Below are 21458 nucleotides of genomic sequence, written 5' to 3'. Positions count from 1 at the left end.
CTCTGAATCGAACACAAGAAGAAATTACTCTTCATTTGATTATTGGAGGCTATGATGATTTACCAGAAAGACAGCAAGATTTATTCATATACTAGGACAATGGACAGCAAAGCTTTTATTTTAGTCAGTGCGAAAACCAGATGGAAATAGTCAGATGAAGTATGGAAGAAAATTAATCAGAAATTAAATGCCTAATAAAAGAAATAAACCGTGTTGCAATGAACTATAATTGCGATCGTGGGAATAAATTACGACAGAAAGATCCGTCGTTATAGACTGTACCAAGAGACGACGGTAGATCGCGGGACAAGAAGAACCAGAAGACTGAGTCGAGATTGCTAACTTTTGATTAGCTAGTCCAGTCAGATAACGAAAATTAGGGGAAAAGATTCGTGTGGCCGCAAATCTTTTACAGTGATAGGGGGAGTGTAATGAATAACACGACCAGCGGGGCGTGAGCGTGGGGATTGGGGAAGGGCGTTAAAGGTCGCTTTTTTATGTTTCTTTTTTTTTACTGTCTAGAAGAAGTGCGGCTTCTAGCAAGAGTGTTTTCTAGTCCAAAATTTAAGCAAATTAAATTTCCTAAAAAAAAGGCCGTATTCGTTTTTTCTCTGATGCATTGCAGGGGATGGAAAGCGCAACGTACTCCAACGTGTCATCTGCGGTAATTCGGGTAACGCTGTCTCTTTTGAGTGAGTCATACATGTACAGAAAGTCGGTGCTGGTAGGCTCCCACGATTACCTGTCAATCGTGATACCCAATGATCTGGTGATACCTAACTACACTCTGACCCTTAGAAAAGGAGCCAAAGCATGCAAGAAAATTAATTGTGTGTTTTGCATTGTGTCTGTGCAAAACATATACTGAGAAGTTATAATAAATAAATATTTTTTTCTCGTTCTGTTATTTTGTTACATTCATTATATTTACTACTAACACATTACATTCAAATGTTATATTTATTTCAACATAAATGTTTTATGGGTGTCTGTATGATCTTTTGCTGTAAGAGGGCCTGTTTCGATTATCGAAATTAAACAATCGAGCGGTAGTGTTTGTGGCGTAATACGCCAATTGTTGAGGCCGTGGTGTAGTTTTCGTGAGTGGAGACATGTATAAATGAATATGCACATTACAGCAGTGTGAATTGCAGAAAGATAGTGATTACTGTTGTGTAATTTGTGAACTGTGCGCCGCCCTTTTATTGGTGGATGAACTATTAACAGTTTTTGCGTTTGCAATGGACGTAAATACGTGGGTCAGTGGTGAAACAATGCCTGTGCACGATAGTTGGATTTGAATATTTTAAGCACCATGATTTGATGGGAATAAGCCTTGAACTGTGTCTATCACTTATTGGACAGAAACTGTTTCTCGGATGTCACGGAGTAGGACATTGTGTATACAAATATGGGTCAACTACGTAAATATGGCTGTGTGGCGGATTTCAAACTGTGCCCACTGGAACTGCGATCCAACGACATCAAGTTCAATACGACTGCTGCCGCAGTACAACATTATTATTACCTGTACCAACAACAGGTACAACATAATGCATCTGGACATTGCGGGTGTTTTCAACGCAAAATCGTCAAATACCACCATCGAGCGCCATCGTCACCATGCTATCCTGTAATCCTGCAACGAAATGAGGTAGGACTAAGGTCTAAGCAGGGAGTTTTTGAAACAGATTGCTACTATATAAGACCAGGCTCTCAGTTGCAAAAAACCTCGTGTATTTGTTCCTGTTGTAATATTGCCTTTGATCGACAGCATTGTCACCACAACAATATGAAAGACATAATTCAGCATATGTTATTGAATTTAACGTATACTAAAATTCGGAACAAAGTGAGGAACTCGTATTCTTTAGTTTGGTCCAAAAAGTTCTTTCCTCGAGATAGGAGGCTACCAAAGATGACACGGTGGGCGCTTTTAAATTTTTTTTTCCAAAATTCGTCTTCAAACTGGTATGCGCAGTGTCCTTTGGAGGGCTGTATCTCGGAGCAAAATTTTTTTTGGAGAAAATAAAAAAATTACTTGTTCTTTACTTAGTTCTTCCTGTTAACATGCTAAATTCAATAACATCCAAGACTATGAAGGTAAGATTTTTTTCTAGCTTGCCTGAACTGATATCTCTGGAAGAAATCTAGATATTTTGTTGTTTTTTTTTTACTTGAAAGACAATTGCTTTATGATTACAAAGAAATCCTCCATTTGGACTTAAAGTTTTTTAACTGTAGAGTTCTGAACTTCTTAATAATGTATGGGAAAAAAAATTATTTTCACTAATGCCAATCAAAACCTTGTTTTTTTTCTGTTGATTAGTACCATATAGTTCTACATTTCCAGAAAAAGGAGAGCTTCCACATACAGATTGTACAGGTTTTTTTAAACAATTGAAATTTTTCTCATAGAGAAAACCTGTTTGATTATCATACTAACAGGTATTATTCAAGAATGTTTGCCTATCGAAGCTACGGGCTCCAAACTATAGATATCGCAAGTGGATCCTAAATCGATCAGGGGACTGTGGTGGCGGGCGTTGTGAGCACGCTTATAGTGGTCACTACAGCAACGACAAAAGAGTGTTACTAAAATTGTTGTAATAACAAAGGAAACGACTTATCTCACTCGTTGTCGTCATGAGAAAGTCCATTTGATGTGTATGCTACGGCAAGTTTTCCCTGGATAGACTCGGCCAGTGTCATGCATCCACGAGGATCTCCTCAGCATGGATCTATGGAACGAAAAACTAATTTAATCTAATCATGCAAAAATATTGGTAGAACATGACGTTTCCGACAAAAATTCTAACTATGTTCAACATTGCATCAGCATGGAATTAGATTTTTCCACGTGAGGCAATCGGGAAGAAACGTTAACTATACCAGTCATCCCACTCACTACCGTCTTAAATCGTTTGGGTTTTCCTAGCATCTCACAAATAGATTACTACAACGTCAGCCATCACAGTCGTGTGATCGATTTGAGTCGCATGTTCAACAACTATAGTTTGGAGTTCGCGGCTTCGATAGGCAAACATTCCTGGAATTACCCATTATCACATAACAGGCTCACATAAGTTTGGAAGGTAGGAGACGAAGTACTAGCAGAAGTAAAGCTGTGAGTACCAGGGGTGAGTCGTGCTTCGGTAGCTCATGTGGTAGAGCACTTGCCCGAGAAAGGCAAAGGTCCTGAGTTCGAGTCTCGGTCGGGCACACAGTTTTAATCTGCCAGGAAGTTTCATATCAGCGCACACTCCGCTGCAGAGTGAAAATCTCACTCTGGAAACATCCCCCAGGCTGTGGCTAAGCCATGTCTCCGCAATATCCTTTCTTTCAGGAGTGCTAGTTCTGCAAGGTTCGCAGGAGAGCTGTAAAGTTTGGAAGGTAGGAGACGCGGTACTGGCGGAAGTAAAGCTGTGAGTACTGGGCGTGAGTCGTGCTTCGGTAGCTCAGGTGGTAGAGCACTTGCCTGTGAAAGGCAAAGATCCCGAGTTCGAGTCTCGGTTGGGCACACAGTTTTAATTTGCCAGGAAGTTTCAGGCTCACATAAATCAAAACATAGCGTTATTTAACATAATTTTAGTTTTGAAAAATGAGTAAGAGACTCATTTTTCAAGTATTTTAAATAGTTCCAAAAGGTATGTGAAAGGACCATATACTTAAAGATTTCAATTGAAACAACTTCCGTGCACTCTGTTTTGTACTGAAATTAGCCAGTCAATGAACTAAAATTGTGTTCCATTGCTTCAGTATCTTCCTTTGAATCTTCAAAACATTGTGAACAGGAAGTGAGTACTGGTGGTGTTGTTGCTGTCCTTCATTTTGAAACCTATTTCCAGCAGCTGGTCCAAGTGGTAGCATAAAGTTCACTACAGTTTCGTTTAACTCATAACTGGTGTCTATAATCTCTGCAATCCACCTGTCACATTCATACACACACACCACAGTTTCTTCTTCTCAGGTTGTGATTCTGAATATTACCCTGCTATTTCTGAGGTGCTGGCTAAACGAACGATATTTCTTATTTCTTGCTCTTTCAAGTGAGCGTATTATGAGTTTGCCCATCACTTTGAGTCCAAAAATGTGTGGTCTGAATTCCTGTCACAGGCGTAGTTTGTTTGGTCCATTCTTTTTTCTGCCCACAGAATTCTTCGATTTTCTCTTTGGACAAAAGAATGAGCGCTGTGGATGTGTAAGATTTCACGCCTCTGCTAAAATCCTCAGCATTCTTATTTGAAGCTGTATTTGGTGTGGAAAGATAATGTTTTGTAGCATGGTGCTTCAGCAGGCCTCCTATACTGTCATTAGGCTCCCTCCCGTGACCAGTAGCACTGTATACCAAGTCAGTTGGTACAAGCTACTTACTCAATTCAAACAGCTGGTAACGATTTTTAAAATGACTAGGAGCAGCATCTGAAGTAATGACGATCTTCTCTGCCCCTGTTTGCAGTCGAAGAATTTTGCGCGTTGCCAGTGAAGTATGTGCTGAGTCATGTCCTGTTTCACCACTTATAACTGCAACACTTGTAGTCTTGTTTTGAAAATGTCACTCTGGGATATTCCTTCTATAGTAGCACACAATTATGATATTTACAAGTTAAAAATTTGGTAATTTTTATATATTTTTTGAAAAGGCTGGACTTTTTACTGAATGGCAATAATGCCTTTCCTCCATAATTTGTAGCCATTTTTATAATTCCATGTTTTTCATGTGATAAGAGTGTGAATTTTTGGAGATTTTGGACCTGTATTTCAACTATTTTGCAGGTAAGAGGTAGCATATGGTTATTTATATTGCTGTTGTGCACCCTAATGTATTGCATAAAGAGTATAAAACTGAAGTAGGTAAATTGTAGGTTGGGGTAAATAATGTAATACAACAGCATGAACTTTCATGTAACTTGAGTCACATTCATGTAATTAAGTTTTTATGCCAAGGTAGATGTTAGAGACAACTTTATCTTGTTCCATAATTTACTTCTTAGTGTAAAAAATACCAATACTAAAAATTTCACAATGTCAACCAATATTGTAAAAACAGAAAATTAAATGTGTAATGTGAGTCATGTAATTGAGTCACAGTTCTGCCCCAAAAACCCAGCAGAAGCAGAGACAAAAGTTTTTATAGTTGAGTCAACATAAGCAAGGACTGGTATTAGAAGAAAGAAGAGCTAAAAATGTGGAGAGAGAGAGAGAAAACATAGGCAACATAAGATGCAAGATCAGCAACATAGTAAAGAAAGTTTGTTACCGTACAAGTCGCATAGCGCTCTTGATAAAACCATGACTTCAGTGCTGCAATTGCTTTCATTAACAACGTATTTCCAGCTACACCTGAAGGTGGGTTCAATCTGGTCCGATGAACCTGCCTTTGTATATTACTGCTGCTGTACTGTCATTTTAAAATATGGAAATCTATAGGAACTTATTTGCTAGATCCTATGGTAAAGGAACCATAGACAGTATTGATGCATTTGTGGAACAGCTAGTGGGGAATACAGTAAAAAAGTGAATAGTAGGTGACACATCAACTTTTGCTCAGGTAGCTGCAAATACCACAACAGGTTTTTCACATAGCGTGATGAAATTCAAGAAATCACTGTGAAACTTAATCTGGTTCAAATATTTTCTTCTTCACCATCAGTACCAAACAAGTATTCAGTGCTTTTGCTACAAGAAAGAAGCACTACAAACATATCTGCTGTCTCCAAAGAATTTTGCTTAGTTGCAGATCATGATACTAAAGAAACTATAGAAAGTATGAAAATTGGAGACTGGTGGACAAAGTGGACTATGACAGTAAATTCAATGCTGGAGAAGTATGTGCAGTTTTGGAAATACTTACTTGATCAGCGAAATGAAGTGTGGCAGTCACTGTTGGACATGGCCTGTAAAATATGATGAAATTATAAGGAAAATTAATCCACTTGATGTTGTCAATGAAAGAGGATATGTTCAGTTCTCTTACTTTTAATTGAATTTACAGTTTATTTTCCCAGGTGTCATGCTCTTATAATTTTTCATAGTGTTTGAAAAGTGAAATGTTAATGTTAAGTTTATCTTATTTGGCACATAATTTCAGATTTTCATTTATCTGCTTGCAGGAAAAAGTTTTTTCAGCAAAGTGTTTTAGCAAGTAACATGAGTCAAGTAACATTGAGTCACGCACATTTTTCAATATATTACACATGGTATAAATATTTTTAGAAGTCTGTAACTCTGTCATTTGAATGCCAACTTAATATGCATTTTCTGTGGTGAAAACCACATCCATACTCCTAATAGTTTGAGGGCACCTAAAATGCATGTTAGGAATAGGATGTCCCAAATTTGTAACATGAGCCACAACATAAATTGCATTCATATTCTTTAATTTTAATGCTCTTCCCTGCTTAAACAACATTTCAAGGTATTTGCCTAAATAACACAATTTATAATGATGATTTACAAAAGAAAATACGGGTTTATAGATTGATAACAAATCAACATAATAAAACACTGATTTCAAAATGTAACGTGAGTCACCATCAAATCTTCCCTTCTGTAAAAATTGAAACCTGGTCATTACTCTGATGATACAATTGTACTTCCTGTAGGATATTTACAGACCAGTTCTCAGCAAAATTACAGTGAAGTACTAAACATATTTCAGTTCTTCAGCCTATACACACTCTTTCTTCTGTAATGTGTTGTTGCAATTTCTTCATGTGCTGGTGAATTGCTGCTTTCACTGACCATTTACCAAGTTCATCAATGAAACTGTCAAAGGCTACAGTTTTCTGGATTAGTTCATTTTCCTCCCATGTTGCATATGTAGTTTTTGCAGAGTAATCTGCTATGTCTTCCAGGCCAAGTGTCTGTAAAGACAGTCCTCTCTTTCCAGGGCTTGAAACAAAGAAGTCTCTCACTTTACGTCACAGGCTACTAATGACTTCACACACCTAACTAAGGTGTCATATGTCATGTGCTCCAGTAAGTTCTTCAAAGTTACCACACAAAGTTCAAAATTTGTGCAGTACCCACATAAACAAACATCTCTAAGTGGGTGTGGAACTACCCACTTCGGTCATAGTGCATAAAATTTTGATCTTCCAGTATGTGAAGATGTAGCTTATATATTTTGCAAAAGTTTCTTTAATACTGTGAGTCATGTACCTCTTCACTTTCACAACCTTTTGACCTTCAACTGTTACTGTTATAGTGTCTTTTTTGTTGGCACTCTGGCGAGAACAGTCCCATTTCTCTTCCAGATAAAGTGACTTCATTATTTGAACTTGAGCTGCTTCTACAGGATGACCATAATAGGGATCTGGTCTTTCAAAGACTTCTTTCACAGACCTCACATTTCTTGATTTGTCTACCATGTACTTTGATACTGATGGAACATGGTTCAAAATTGTTTTCTTTGAAAATATCAGTGGAATAATAATTAAAACTTGCACCTTCTCACTGTAGGATGCACAATATTCATCAGCTGAATTGATATTTGTGAAAAATTCCTGACAAGAGGTGCAAGAGTGCTTTGGTTCATTTTCGTCTGAAGATGGAATTTCTACTTTGAACAGTGTGGTCAGTTTAGCTGTAATGTATTCATCCCTAGCATTAGTAGTTTCTCTGAGTTTATGACTCGACTTCAGTGACCACCATTTCTTAACAAGATTGACACCTACCTCTTTAGTTGACTGATTCAGGGTACTCAGTTCTTCCTCTATTGATGCAAAATCTGCATCATCTGTACTATGGAAGACTTCATCTTAGTCAGATACTATCACTGTTGTTATTCTGTCAAAATATTTAGAACACAAAAAGTCGTCACTGGAAACATCTTCACTTTGAAACAGTCTTCAAATGAGAACACTTATTCTCAACCTGAACAAAGTCTGTTTTTTTGTTTGTGTACTATATCACTTTTATGGATATGAAAATAGTCAGCACACTTCACTCTCCTGTGGCTCCAGTCACAAGACATTTCAAACAGTCCTTTTTTCAAAACACACTGCATGCAACTGTGTCAACTGGCAAATTTCTCACAAAAATACAGAACTCATTGGGTGGTCTTAGAAGTCTCTTGAGCAAACAAATTTGCATTGAACAACTACAATACAGAGACCTGCAATGGACAACCATGACAAAGAAACTACAACAAAGTGTTAGAAATATCTACAAAAATGAAAGTGAAAAGAAATTACTACAACAAAGAAACTGATAAGAAATAACTGCAACAAAAACAATGGAAATAAACATTGTAACAAAAAAATTGGTAAGGAAAAACATGAATGAAGTCATACATTACCCTTGGGAAAAAAAGAAATAAAACCAGTCCAACTTAAAAGTGGAAGCTCTTCTGTACTGAGGATATAGTACTGCATGGTACTAATCAACTAAAAATTTAACTTTCCTCGATTGGCATTTTAGGGGGGGGGGGGGGGGAATAAGAAAAAAAACACTGTAAATTTAAAAAAAGATTCAAAAGGTGATAGTAAAAGAACTTTGAAAGATATGTCCAAACAGGTAATACCATTGTAATCATAAAGCAATTATCTTTTGAATAAAAAAGACTTTGAACAAAATATCTAGAACTATTACAGAGATACAGCAGTTTAAATTTTTTTCCAAAATTTGCATCTTTAAAATTGTGTGTTCAGTGTCATCTTTGGAGGCCTGTATTTCAGGACAGGAATTTGTTTGGAGAAAACAAAAAAATTTGCGGTTCTTACTTACTCCTGAATTATATGCTAAATTCAATAATATCCGAGACTATGAAAGTAACTCCCCTGCCTCAAGTGATACGGATTATACCAGTGGTAGTAGTAACAGAAATAAAGCTGCAGTGAAAGAAAAAAAAAGAAAATGGGCTGCAGGCTAACTTAAATAACAGAAACCCAATTTTGTGTTAGAAGTCAGCCACCTTGAAAACTTCTATACTATTTACTACAGAGCAGGAGAAATAATTTTCAACACTTCTGACCGAGGCCTTGTGCACTTGTCCCTATTATTATGGATAATTCAAATTTTTGGAGAAATCACTCTAATCACTTCACCAGGAAAATGTTTTCCTTCACATGTGACAGTGGCCCATTTCTGAGGTGCAATATTTGGAACAACTTGCACAGAGGCGTTATGTCACTACTGTTTTAAATTCTGACTCACCCAAAGAATAAACTTCATGTATTCTTACTCTTTTTTTTTTTTATTTTGTCTCTTTCTGAGTACAACACGTAACTATTTCAGGTGCAGTTCTTTCGCAACCAGTAAATGTGCATGTCATATAATTAGTCTGAAAAAGTGGCTGGACTGGACTACGGACACATCTGACATTGCCAGCTACTGACTAGACACAGTCAGGTCATTTTCAGATACTGATTCTCTTCTTGCAAAAATAATGGAGATATCTCTTCATTCTTCTTTCACACAGTCAAAGAATTCCTCTGGATTAGAAATTCTTTACAGATGAGACTTCATACATGATCAAGCCTTTCTTTCAACATACCCATCAATTCTATTCCCACCAATTCCATCAACTGCCCCTTTTCCATGGGATGTTGCAAAAAAGTGCCAGTGGTGCTCTGTACCAAAGTCCTTTTTTGAATAGCATAATGGGCTCTTGATAAATTTATTTTCAAAATTTTCCATTTTAGAAGACAGATTGTTTTTAGGTTGGGTAGTTTTTCTTATAGATTGTATGTCACATTGTGCAAGGCGGTCCAGATTGCATATTTACCATGCTCAGTGTGAAAACTAATTATTGTAAAAGGTTTTGCTCCTATAGCAGTCCAAGCACAAGCAGTGAAGATAGACACAGAACCACCTCAGGAAACAAATGAGTAAATTTCTGCAAAATATATCTGCAGAACACATTCCGTTGCACTGGTATTTGTCTTCTTCTTCATGAATTCTACAGTTTGTACTTAAACAAGAGTGGTTTTCTTGAATAATGGAATCAGATCTTTATCATTTTTCCTCTTCCACTGCATTCATTTCACTGATTCTTGGGTCATTCCACATCAAAGACACCAATATTTAAAAAGTGCCTCCACTTGACCATCTCCAAGTCTAATAAAATTTGGTGTAAAGTGTCTGTATGGTCTTTGGCTAATCGTCTTCATATCACATATGTTGGTGTAAATGTGCAAGTTTGCAAATGCTTTTTCAAAAGTTATAGCAGATATTTGGTCATTTACTTTAAAATTCATAAAAAAAGCACTGCACTTCATCTTCAGGCCACGAGTGGCCTACCGGGACCATCCGACCTCCGTGTCATCCTCCAAGGAGGATGCAGATAGGAGGGGTGTGGGGTCAGCACACTGCTCTCCCGGTCGTTATGATGGTACTCTTGACCGAAGCTGCTACTATTCGGTCCAGTAGCTCCTCAATTGGCATCACGAGGCTGAGCAACAGCGCAATGGCGGCTGGATGGTCAGCCATCCATGTGGCGGCCACACCAAATAGCACTAAATTCGGTGATCCCACGGGAACCAGTGTATCCACTGCAGCAAGGACCTTCAAAATACATAGACAGCTTTTTATTCTGAATCACACCATGACAAAAATTAGTCACACCTAAATACAGATAGAAGCCTCTAAAGTGGATAAAAAATTTATCATGCCATTCTGAGAGTCAAGATTTGACCAACAACTGCTACTTTTCATATTAACCAATCACACCAAAACTTTAAATGGTTATTCCTACCTATGATGTCTGTATAAGGATTAAATTAACATTGGATGCTTATATGGAAAGATACACATCTGCAAAGTTTGCCAAAATTTTCTACATGCAAATTTATGTGTAATTTTTTTTTTTTTTGGGGGGGGGGGGGGAGTTTATATCTCAACTGTGTCTTGTTCAATCCCTCTTTTCTTGATACATGTGGGAAGAGCATGCTTTAACCTTACAAAGCTATATTGATTAATTTCTGGATCTTGCATTTTGATGAGTAAGAATACCTAAAAAAATGTAGGGAAAATGTATCTATGCAAATAAGAAGTGTTATTACGTTATTTTACAGTATAGAATATAAACATAATAAAATTTCATAAAATGCTCTAGAAGAACATAATAGAATGCTATGTTGCTTTAGAACGTGTTAACCCTAAAATGCATGGTGGTGCATATATATGCATTGCCACTCAGTTTCCATCGACATTATAAAGCAGCACTATCCTTACAGCAGTGATACACTGCTGAACCACTACTTTCAATTGTTGCTTTTGTTATTGGCAATTTTGACGGTTTCAGTCGTCTGTGCAGTGTAATCTTTGGCGATGACATTGTACAATCTTAGTATTGATTATTTAGTGTTTGAATATTGAACCCCGTTATGGACCAAGGTATGTGATTTTAGATCTTCATGTAGATCATTCTTATTGCTAGAATTGATACTATGTATTGAGCTATTAGTTGGAAACAGAGATATGTTATTGCATTAAATTTCATTAAGGAATAAATATAGGCCTACTGAATATAATACTTAGTATCCTAATCATTTGTCAGCAGATTGTCGAAATAGGTGAATACAGTGCGGTAAATGAGAGCGGCTAATATTTACAGAATTAACACTCTGTCAGAATGAAACATTGTTATGCACTATTAATAAATTTATCAAACACAAAATACCTAATCTTGACTGTTGTGACCAAGTGCTGTCAAAGCTGAAATCTAACAGACATTTTTACCTATGCTGGCTTGACAGTCTCAGTTCAGATATTTGTCTGTAGAGTAGAAAGAGTTGCCTATCAAAAAGTCTTTCAAACTTCGTTTAAATCATGCTTTATCTGAAACCAAGTTTTTAATGGTTGTGGGAATTTATTGAAAGTGTGTCTTCCTGAATATTTGGCCCCTTTCTGGACCAAGGTAAGTGATTTTAGGTCTTTATGTAGCTAGTTCTTATTGCTAGAACTGAAACTATGTATTGAGCTATTGGTTGGAAACAGAGATGTGTTACTGAATTAAATTTCATTAAGGAATAAATATACTGAAAACCTGTGGTTAGAATACAAAGTTCCTTGAACAGGTTTCCACATGATGTTCTTGAATTTACACCACAAATTATTCTTATTACGTGCTTCTGCACCCTAAAACCTTTTGCTTGGTTTGATTAGTTGCCCCTGAATATGATCTCATATGACATGATAGTATGAAAGTAAGAAAAGTATGCAATTTTTTTTATATTTATATCTCCTACATCTGACATCATTCTCACTGCAAATACAGAGTTGCTTTCGCACTTAAAGTATTTCTGTGGTATACCATTCATAACCAAATTTATAATCGAGTTGTAATTCCAGAAATTTAACACTGTCAACCTCTTCGATCTGCATGTCTTCACATGTTACACATATGCTGGAAGAAAATCTTTTACAGGTACTGAACTGCATATAGTGGGTCTCAAGTTTAATGACAGTGAATCAGCTTTAAACCATTTATTAATGTCAGTGAAAATTTGATTAGCAGCTATTTCTAAATCTGTACTTGACTTGCCATGTATTACATTGTTTCTATCATCTGCAAACAAAACAAACTTAGCATCTGGCAATGTAACAGTTGAGAGGACGTTACTGTACACATGCTCAAATACAAATGGAAGACTGCCAAAACTGTTCATTGAAGAACTTAAAGAGTAAGCTTCAGACTTGAAAGCAATTGCAGTAAAGTGTAAATTTTGAGCCTGGCCCCAAACAGCTCAACTATTGAAAAAACAGTTAAAGAATTTGCCGTTTCAACTACAGTGGTGAACAAGGCTAGGAAATTATAGATGGAAGATGTGATTTTGGTAACACCTGCAAACAGAAAAGGGAAAAAGCTGAATGATGAACTAAAACAAAATGTCTTCACTTGTTCTGAAGATTTTGTGGTTTTTTGTTTATACCAGGCAAAAAGGATTGTGTTGCAGTAACAACAATTGGAGAAAAGATTCACAAGCAGAAACATCTGCCCCTTTGTAAGATGAAAGAATGTTCATTGTCTATTGTAAACAATATGGAAATCAACTTAGCTTCTCAAAATTTTGTAAGCTCAGTACAAAGTGATGTACTACAGTTGGTGCTTCTGGGTCACTTTCGATATGTGTATGTGCAGTACATAAAAAAACCAACATCCATCCAAAATGACTACAAGGATTTGATGGAAAAATTGTATGCAGTTTGGAATCAGAAGATCATATGCTGCAATGTTGTGAGGAATGTCCAGGAAAAATGCAACTAGAGGCTTTTCTTGGAGAGGCTTTTAAAAACTATGACTCTGAGGGAACAATGCAATACAAGCAATTGGTCCATACACACATTAGAGACATGTTAAGAGCTGTTGAAGATTTCACGCTGATTTTGAAAATTACCTGATTAAGAAGCTATCACTTTTTGCCAAAACACCATCTAGCTAAAAAGAAATCTTGCACAAAATGAATTAATTATATTGATGGATTTTGCTGAGAATTATTTGTTTGTTGTTCAAAATGCTGTGCAAGGATTTCATTGGAAGAATAGTCAGATCACATTACATACCGTTGTTGTCTATTCTGGTGGCAAAGAATGCCAAGAATATTAGTATATGTATGATCAGTGACCAGTCATGATACCATTGTTATCCATGCCTTTCAAATAAAGTTAATAGCATATTTAAAGACAAAGATTGAAAACATTAAGGGGAGTTGGAACGCCCTATCCCGACAACGTTGAATTTAGTGAGTTGGCTTCCCTGTATTTCAGGAATCACTGTAGCCATTGACACAAAACTTGTACAGAACATTAAACTGTATGTTCTGGGTCTACTGAACTACAATACTTGCATTTCAGCCACTGCTTTCAGAAATATTTTTTTTTAATTACACGGTTAAAATTTTGTGTACTTTTTTGTATATTATATTAAATAAATTTTAATTATATATAGCATTATGTTCTTCTTTTAGTTCAGTGGAGTCAGGGTATGTATGTAATTACTCCCTGAAATTTTTAGTACTCTACTTGAAGTGGTTTCTGAGATTAGGGAAAAATGCAACAGAAAATATAAATTTTCAGGAACAGCTTGTAAAGTTCCAAAAGACTGTAACTCAATATATGCTTAATTTTTCATTTTTAGTCATGCAGAAGCACCTTGCACCATACTGTATATCATCTTCTTGATTTTTTTTCCAAGTTTTTTTCTTCTATTCTTCTTTCTTAGCTCTTAGTGGCCAACTGTGCTGCATACTCTGTTTCATCAATGCAAATCTTGTCCACCCATTCAAGTTCTGTGATGCAGTTTGCTCCAGGATTAATTCCCATATGCTGTAGCACTTTCACCTTACCAATGTTGCCTTCAGTAATTCAGAATTTGCCATGTCTCTGTAAATAGGTTTTATTATATTCATCACTTCTGGTGGTATGGAATGTTTATGGCTGTATGAACTGTTTGAGTACTGGGCGCTGTGGTAATTGCACCATGAATTAGGTCCAGCAGGGCAAAGGTGGTGTACTGGTTTTCCATCAGTTAGTCTGTGGAAGAAGGTAGCCCATACTGCCTGCTTCATTTTCAACAAATCTTCAGTATTATGTCTAATGGTCATCCCATAATTCTGTTGTAGTTCACCAATCATTTTGTCTGTCATCTGCATCTATGGCTTTTCCATCAGAAAGTTTCTTGTCTCTCACACTTTGTTTCAACTTACTCAACCTGGTGCCCATCCTCTTCTAGACATGACCAAGACATTCACGTTTTGTGATTATCTTCTCACCATAAGGCTGAGCAGCTATGTAAATTTTTTTTAACATTTTCAACTGGTGTAGATATATTTGAAATGTAAAATAAAATACTTCCCATGTGAGTTTATAAGTGATATATACACAATTTTATTCAGAAAATTGCAAATTTTATAGTGAGATAAAAATCTGAAAAGGTGGAAATAACTTTTTTCCATTCTAACTCCCTATAAGAACATTTGTTACTTTAGTGATGGTTCTGCTGCTCAGAACAAGAATTTCAAAAATTTCGTCTTTATGTCTGCACAAAAAGAATTTTGGCATCACTGCTGAATGGAATTTCATTGGAACAAGCTGCGGTAAATCACCTTGTGATGGCATTGAAGAAACAGCAAAAAGACTAGCAGCCCGTGCTAGTCTGCAGAGACCCTTAGATAGCCAAATATTGACACCTTATGATTTGTTCAAATTCTGTGATGATAGTAATCCAGGCATAAATGTCTTCTATGTATCAAAAGAAGAAACATAAGATTCAGCCAGATCAAGAAACAAGGTTTGCCATGGGACACACAATATCTGGAACAAGAGAGAATATCATTTTAACCCAGTTTATTGTAATCATCTTCTAGTAAGCAGAGTTTTCAGTGATGCTACAGCATTCGCAGTTGATGCCTTTAAAGCAGGTGAAGAAATTCCAGAAATCTCAGTTGCAAGGTTACTACATGGGCAGTGTGTTGCATGTGTGTATGACAATTTTTGGTGGGTTGGAAACGTGTGTGAAGTTTCACATGAACAACAAGATGTCCTCCTCAACTTTACACACACACAAGGTTCTGCTCATTCCTTCCACTGGCCAACTGCTAAAAAGCAACTCCTAAGCAACATATTTTCATGACTTCAGGAGAACCATCAACATCATCATCAGGTAGACAATACAGTCATCCACAATCTGTCTTCACAAAATTTTAAAACTGTTTAAGCAACAATAGAATTGACTGTTTAGTATTTTTTTCACAAATTTTCTGTGTTGTGTATTATATTTATTTTTATGGTATGTGTTAAATTAATGTTTGAAACTTATTTAAATACTCGAATAAAAATATTAATTATTGGACTTAATGAGCCAAATATTTCTCTTTTCAATCTTCTCGAAGTGCTAAAATAACAACTTTTGAAATTTATTCGTACGCACCTAAATGCAATTACCAGAAATCAAACAATATAGCTTTAGCATGCTCTTTCCAGCTGTGCCCCCCCCCCCCCCCCCCCCCCCACAAAAAAACTGTAAAATTTGCACATAGAAAATTTAGGTCAACTTTGCAGATGCATATCTTTACATCTAGGCATTCATCACTAATTAAATTTGATCCATACATAGACATCCTAGATGTCAATAACCGTCTGAAGGTTTGGTGTGACAGATTCATACGAAAAGTAGCATTTGTTGGTCAAACCTTGGCTCCCAGAATAGTATGACAAATTTTTAGCCACTTTAGAGGCTTCTATCTATCTTTAGGTGTGGCTAAGTCGCCAGTTTTTGCCATGGTGTGATTCAGCATAAAAAGTTGTCTATGTATATTAAAGCAAATGACCAAGAAAAGACTATCAAACTGGCACATTTGCACCAACGTATGTGATGTAAAGATGAGTAGCCTCTCAACTGCTGAAGATACTGGACTGAAATTTTGTACATAACCATCAAGGACCTTAACACCAAATTTCATTTGATTTGGCGATGGTTGAGTGGGGACCTCTGGTCCCCTTGACGTAGTATGAATGTCTTGGTCAAGGTCTATAGTCTACTAAGTGGAATGGGTGATTTGAGTGAGTTGTTAACATAGGTTTTATACACCTTCAGGGAGAAACTGATAAAAATCACAGGCATTGTCACAAGTATCACAATCTCCTAACATAAGGTACTCTTTCTCTATGTCTCAAGAAACAAGAAGATGCAAGTGTCTCCCCCTACAAGGAAAGTTTATGTGCATGGTAATTAAAGTTAGTCTGGTATTGGCTATCACACACATTATGTATCTGAAACAGGCAGTACGTACTTTGGTTGAAGCTGGTAAAAGAGAGACTTCTTTATGCAACTCCTGTCTATTGTTTGAAGATTTCATATGCCTCTTTAACAGTAAACATCTTATATATCTTCTGTTGAACCTCATGTTTCCCCTTCCCTTTCCTGCTGATCATGCAGTAAATATTATTTTTAGGATACAAATCACGAATCACCTGCTTTATTTCTTCAGTGATCCTGGGCTTGCTTCATTTAGTTTCTTTGGCAGTTGACTCTGAAAACAGAAAATTGTTTATTTGTTAATTCTGTCATATGATTGTGGAGTACTTTTTTAAAATTACTCTCCTTTTTTGTAGGACTCATTGTCAACCCTGACTGTATTCTTTTTACGGCCTTCCCCATGCTTCGAGAACACTTACAGGACCCTAAATTTGTAACTGTACTTGACATTTGAAAAAGCCATCATGTTGAAGACTCCACACAAAAAATATAAATAAATAAATAAATAAGTAAAAGTTGGTGAGGCACTGTTTCTGGTGCACTTTTCTGCTTGCTTTTTAAATAGATATTTCTGCTTTCTAAGTGTTTCGCTCTCTGTTTTCATTTTCAAAGCTTTCTTGTTCTTTAAAACAGCCTGTTTTTCCTTAATCCCTGCTGTTTTCATTCTTTCTCAGCCCTTTTTCAAATATTTCCTTTGACAGACCTAATGTGATTTCAGACAATTATGATAAAGATTTGATCTCACCTTATCCTTCATTTTTTTCACTTAAATGAGACCAATTATAGCACTGTTGAAAAAACTAGATTTATCATCAACTTGTAATCAGCAAACCTATTATTAATTTTGACTAAGGTTTTACACGTAATTCCATATTAACACTTCCCAAACAGCAAAACTCATTTACGGCTTTTAGTGTCTCATTTCCTAACCTAACTTCCTCAGTATCACCTGATTTAATTCAGCTACATTCCATAATCTTCATTTTGCTTTTTTGATGTTCTATTTATATCCTCCTTTCAAGACACTATACATTCCATTCAACTGCTCTTTTAAGTCCTTTATTGTCTGTAACAGAATTACAATATCGCGAGCAAACCAAATAGTTTTGATTCTTTTTCCTGGATTTTAATTTCCATTCCAAATTTTTCTTTTGTTTCCTTTGCTGCTTGCTCAGTGTTATCAAACAACATCAGGGATAGGCTACAAGCCTGTCTAGCTCTCTTCTCAAGCACTGCCTCCTTTTCATTCCCCTCCATTCTTATAACTGCCATCTACAAATTGTAGTCTTTTGCTCCCTGTATTTTACTCCTGCCACCTTCAGAATTTGAAACAGAGTATTCCAGTCAACATTGTCAAAAGATTTCTCGTAATTCTAGAAATGCCGTAAACATAGGTTTGCCTTTCCTTAATCTATCTTATAAGATAAGTTGAGGGGTCAGTATTCCTTCGCATGTTCCTACATTTCTATGGAACCCGAACTGATCTTCACCGAGGTCAGCTTCTACCAGTTTTATATCTATCTGTAAAGAATTCATGTTAATATTTTGCATCCATGGCTTACTAAACTGATAGTTCAGTAATTTTCTCACCTGTCAACACCTGCTTTCTTTGGAATTGGAATTATTATATTCTTTTTAAAGTCTGAGGGTGTGTCATCTGTCTCATACATCTTGTACACCAGGTAGAAGAGTTTTGTCATGGCTGGCTCTCTCAATGCTATTAGTAGTTCTAATGGAATTTTGTCTACTCCTGGGGCCTTATCTTCACTCAGGTCCTCCAGTGCTATGTCAAATTCTTCACACAGTATAATGCTTCCCATTTCATCTTCATCTACATCCTCTTCTATTTACATCTGAATCTACATGGATACTCTGTAAATCACATTTAAGTGCCTGGTAACGGGTTCATCAAACCACCTTCACAATTCTCTATTATTCCAATCTTGTACAGCATGTGGAAAGAACAAACATGTATATCTTTCCCTGCAAACTCTGATTTCCCTTATTTTATTGTGGTGATTGTTCCTCCCTATGTAGGTCAGTGTCAACAAAATATTTTCACATTCAGAGGAGAAAGTTGGTGATTGGAATTTTGTGAGAATATTCTGTTGAAGTGAAAAATGCCATTGTTTCAATCATGTCCAGCCCAAATCCTGTATCATTTCTCTTCCATATTTTTTGATAATGCCTTTCTTTGAACTTTTTCAATGTACTCTATCAGTCCTGTGTAGTAAGGATCCCACTTGGTGCTGCAGTGTACTAAAAGAGTATGGACAAGTCTAGAGTAGGCAGTCTCCTTAGTAGATTTGTTACATTTTCCAAGTGTCCTGCCAATAAAATGCAGTCTTTGGTTAGTCTTCCCCCTTAAAATTTCCTATGTGTACCTCTTGATTTAAGTTGTTTGTAATTGTAATTTCTAGGTATGGCCATGATATTTGACTGATTTATGGTGTAACTGAAGTTTAACTGATTCCTCCACTCATGTGGATGACGTCACACTTTTCATTATTTAGGGTCAATAGACAATTTTTGTGCCATTCAGATATCTTTTTTAAATCGTTTTGTCCTCAAGTACATAGCCCTTGCATAGACCCTCCATATTTTCCTTCCACCTTCCTGCTTTTCTTTCTTTGCTTAGGACTGGTTTTCCATTCTAGTTTTTGACATTCAGGTGGTTCTCTTTTCTGCAAAGGTAGTTTGTATCTGTCTTACCCCTAGTGATATATGCGGCTATATTCTTACATTTGTCCTCTACCCACCCCTGCTTAGCCATATGCATTTTCTGTCTATGTCATATCTGAGTTGTTTGTATTCCTTTTTGCATGCTTCATTTACTGCATGTTTATATTTTCTCCTTCCATCAATTAAATTCAATATCTCTCCTGTTAGTCAAGGATTTCTACTAGCCCTCATCTTTTTACTTAATTGATCCTCTGCTGCCTTCACTATTTCCTCTCTCAAAGCTACCCGCTCTGCTTCTACTGTATTTCTTTCCCCTGTTCTCGTCAATCGTTCCCTAATGCTCTCTCTGAAACTCTCTGAAACCTCTGGTTCTTTCAGTTTATCCAGGTCCCACTTAAATTCCCACCTTTTTGCAGTTTCTTCAGTTTTAATCTACAGTTCATAACCAATAGACTGTCATCATTCCTATTTACTTTATTCATTGTTAAACCTACTCCTGCATTACCCATATTTGATTTTGTATTTATAACTCTATTCACCTGACCAGAAGTCTTGTTCCTCCTGCCACTGAACTTCACTATTTCCCATTATGTCTAACTTTAACCTATCCATTTCCTTTTTCAAAATTTTCTATCCTTCCTGCCCTATCAAGGCATCTGACATTTCACACTCCCAAGTACGCCAGTTTTGTTTCTTCTGATAACATCGTCCTTAGTAGTACCTGCCTGGAGATCTGAAAGGGGTACTATTTTACCTCCAGAATATTTTACCCAAGAGGATGCCACCGTCATTTGACCATACAGTAAAGCTGCATGCCCTCGGGTAAAATTACGGCTGTAGTTTCCCCTTGCTTTCAGCCATTTGCATTGTCAGCACATTAAGGCTGTTTCGGGTTGATGTTACAAGGCCAGATCAGTCAATCATCCAGACCCTTACCCTTGCAACTACAGAAAGGATTGCTACCCCTCTTCAGGAACCACACATTTGTCTGGCCTCTCAACAGCTACCCCTCCATCGTGGGTGCACCTACATTACAGCTATAAGTATTGCTGAGGCATGCAAGCCTTCCCACCAACTGTAAGGTCCGGGGTAACTTCATTATCTCATATAAATCATTCCATCTGTCAGAAGCAGCATGCCCCATCCGCATTGTTTTTTCATATGTAAACAGTTTGAACGAAAATATAATTATACACAGTTCAGTAATTCTTGAGCGTGACTTAGTGAAATAAAAGTATTTATTTACTGTCAAAAAATTAAGCATTCAAACATAATACAATGCATGATTTTAGTGAGGGTGAGACAGCTTTTATTGTAAAAGATAAATCTAATACTAAAGAACTTAGGACATGCTTACAAATTCTCGTGTCTTCTAGATGTTTAGTAGAAAAACTGCCCTACTGAAACAAATCTGCCAATGGACTGTTTGTCAATAATGATGGGCAATCATGCCAACTTGACGACCTACTTTCTATTGCTACCACCCATGAGTGTAATTTATCTGTGTTGATGGTGATAAACAAAAAGAAAAAAAGTTGCAGAATGTTTCGAACCTCTGCGTGTAATTTCAGTGCCTTAGGATTTCTTGAAGCTACTCAGCCATAACTTCCAGATTTTTAAATTGCCCTCATAGACTCATTCACTCATGGAAACATAACTTCTAAAGAGTCATCTGAGACTATGTTTTCCAGACCAGTTGTTTGTAAAATGAATCCTGGTCGTTCGGGAAAGCCACTGTAGGAATGTTTCTTACTTAGTAACAAGCAAAGTTACAGTCACATAAACAGGAGGTTGTCATGTAGCTGGACTAAGACAAACAGCCTCAGGTAAACCAGCCAGTTACTTGAGACATGAATGTACTAACCAGGCACACTGGTGGGGGTGAGGTTGGCATGCTATGGTGGCTGTTGTGGACAGGGAGGACAGCATCTCATGCACCCTGTCAGTGAGGAAGAGGTCAGCATATGATGGCACCACTGTCTGTATTGGGGCTGGGAGGTGAGCCAGCCAGCTGTTATAAAGAATACTATCGGAGACCCTGTGTAGCTGCTCTGTTAGACTTTGAAGTGACACA

At 36.8% G+C, this 21458-nt stretch overlaps 1 long non-coding RNA gene across 1 annotated transcript in view; it reads left to right on the top strand.

The window, feature by feature from the left end:
* The first annotated feature begins 1055 nt into the window (after nt 1-1055).
* Nucleotides 1056-21458, top strand: part of LOC126272730 (uncharacterized) — a 33597-nt gene continuing 13194 nt past the window's right edge. The window contains exon 1 of the long non-coding RNA XR_007549255.1: nt 1056-1654. This is a non-coding gene — a long non-coding RNA (uncharacterized LOC126272730). The remainder of the gene's footprint in view (nt 1655-21458) is intronic.

This window comes from Schistocerca gregaria, chromosome 5, assembly GCF_023897955.1.
Source record: "Schistocerca gregaria isolate iqSchGreg1 chromosome 5, iqSchGreg1.2, whole genome shotgun sequence".
NCBI classification, from domain to species: Eukaryota; Metazoa; Arthropoda; class Insecta; order Orthoptera; family Acrididae; genus Schistocerca; species Schistocerca gregaria.
The sequence above is the reverse complement of the archived record's forward strand: the minus strand, read 5'-3'. Positions and strand labels throughout refer to the sequence as shown.